This window comes from Globicephala melas, chromosome 9 (genome assembly GCF_963455315.2).
Source record: "Globicephala melas chromosome 9, mGloMel1.2, whole genome shotgun sequence".
Lineage (NCBI taxonomy): Eukaryota > Metazoa > Chordata > Mammalia > Artiodactyla > Delphinidae > Globicephala > Globicephala melas.
In genome coordinates, this window is record NC_083322.1 from 101,853,611 (window position 1) to 101,856,008 (window position 2,398).

General features: G+C 49.1%; 1 pseudogene; it reads left to right on the forward strand.

Annotated features, from left to right (window-relative positions):
• The first annotated feature begins 986 nt into the window (after window positions 1-986).
• Window positions 987-1,703, forward strand: LOC115861023 (nuclear transcription factor Y subunit alpha pseudogene; annotated as a pseudogene).
• Window positions 1,704-2,398: the final 695 nt, after the last annotated feature.

Below are 2,398 nucleotides of genomic sequence, written 5' to 3' on the forward strand. Positions count from 1 at the left end.
TCAACTCATAGTCTTTCTTTTCTGAACAACCAACCCCTCCCCTAAGTGAAATAATCTAGACTAAATGAGGGCTTCTGTCACACGTTATGCATCCTCCACCATAGCCTGGCCCTCCTACCTAGCGTCTCCTGATTTAACTTCCAAAACAGAAAAATATCCAGGGACTGCATCACTTTCATTTCTCTTTCTTTTGCAGATAGCACAGAGCCTGGTCCATTCCCTAATTCATTGTTAAGGAAATAGAAAATTGGTATAGAACACAGAAAGGCCCTTGACAAATGTATCATCTCATCCAATTACTAGTTTTGACTTATTCATAAATAAGACAGAATTAATTTCAAAATATTTACCTGCTATGTCATTTTTATTTCTCTTTATGTTGGAATTTGCTGTAAGGTAATTTTTACATTTCTTTCAAGATTATCTATCTTGGAGTTGAGCTGAGCCTAGCCGAGCTGTGCAGCTGACAGCCCCGGTTGGAGCCTGTGAGCATCCCGGGGCACTCCTAGCCAAGCCCTGCAGGGGGCCACCCCATGCGGGGAAGGCACCCTGGGGAGCAGGCGTCTTGGGGTCCAGACCCTCGAAGGGTGCCAGAGCCAGTTGGGAATGCGGTGCGTCCCCGTTCCCCGGACCCTTAGGCACAGCTTCTCAGGCCCCAGACGGGGGGGTGTTGGGTTTGCCTGACATGAAGTCCCCTGCATTCAGAATTCATGAAGCCCTGGAGAGAAGTCTGGGGAAAGATTTATCTACGTTTTGCTTATATACAGCTGTACCTCCCCCATGTTTCCAAGGAGTGCGTCTTGAAATCTTCTAGGATCTCCAGAGTGAAACTCACTGTGGTCAAGACTCTAACTTGGAGGGACCAGTATACAGCAAATAGCGACAGCTCAACAGAGCAGATTGTTGTACAGGCTGGACAGGTTCAGCAGCAGGTCCAGGGACAGCCATTAATGGTACAGGTCAGTGGAGGTCAGTTAATCACATCAACTGGCCAACCCATCATGGTCCAGGCTGTTCCTGGTGGACAAGGTCAAACCATCATGCAAGTACCTGTATCTGGGACACAGGGTTTGCAGCAGATACAGTTGGTCCCACCCGGACGGATCCAGATCCAGGGTGAGCAGTCTATGCAGGTGCAGGGCCAGCAGGGCCAGACCCAGCAGATCATCATCCAGCAGCCCCAGACAGCTGTCACCGCTGGCCAGATGCAGACGCAGCAGCAGATTGCTGTCCAGGGGCAGCAAATGGCACACACTGCCAAAGGGCAGACCATCGTCCGTCAGCCAGTTAATACACATGGCGCCATGCTCCAGCAAGGCACGATCACCAGCCCTGTAGCCAGTTTGGCAGGAACACAGATTGTTCAGGCCGGAGCCAATACCAACACAACCAGCGGTGGGCAAGCGACTGTCACTGTGACACTACCAGTGGCAGGCAATGTGGTCAATTCAGGAGTGATGGTCATGATGGTACCTGGTGCTGGCTCTGTGCCTGCTATCCAGAGCATCCCTCTCCCTGGGGCAGAGATGCTTGAAGAAGAGCCTCTCTATGTGAATGCCAAACAGTACCACCATATACTTAAGAGGGGGCAAGCCCGGGCTAAATTAGAGGCAGAAGGGAAAATTCCAAGGGAAAGAAGGAAATACCTGCATGAGTCTCGGCACCATCACGCCATGGCACGGAAGCGTGGTGAAGGTGGATGATTTTTCTCTCTAAAGGAAAAAGATAGTCCCCATATTCAAGATCCAAATCAAGCAGATGAAGAGGCTATGACACAGATAATCCGAGTGTCCTAACCCCAGGCCATGTGACGGAGCTGATCAAGGTCATGTTCCTCACACTACTTCCCCCTGTTCCAAGGAAACTGATCAACTCTTCCAACGGGACACTGACGAGTACATTCTGCCCTTTTCTACAGGACAGAAACCATTTAGCTTTCAATAAGTAGCTCAATATTATAATTGCAAGGATGTCTGGCAAATTGAAGTTGCAAGTCTTTGTCTCACCCTTATCAGTCAGGATTCATTTCAGACTGATGGTGATATTGACATTTCATGGATAGGGATGATGCAGGGGACCCATGCCAGGCCAGCAGCACCACACCTAGCACTTAATGTTGACTGGTGATGCCAGCCAGCCATCTCAGCAGAGGAGAACGACTTTCTCAACCTAAACTGCAGTCAGGGAAGCTGCAGCCCACTCCTTCCCATGGATTCCAAACAGCACCCATCCCTCTGATGGGGGATCTCAGGCTGACGAATGGACACTTTGTATTCAGAGATGGTTTCTAGGCAAGGAAGCTCCATCTCATGATACAGAAACAATAAAATCTCTGAGATACATTCATCTAATCTGTGGTAATAATAAGAATCTCTTCTACCCAGATGATAGGTTGGTA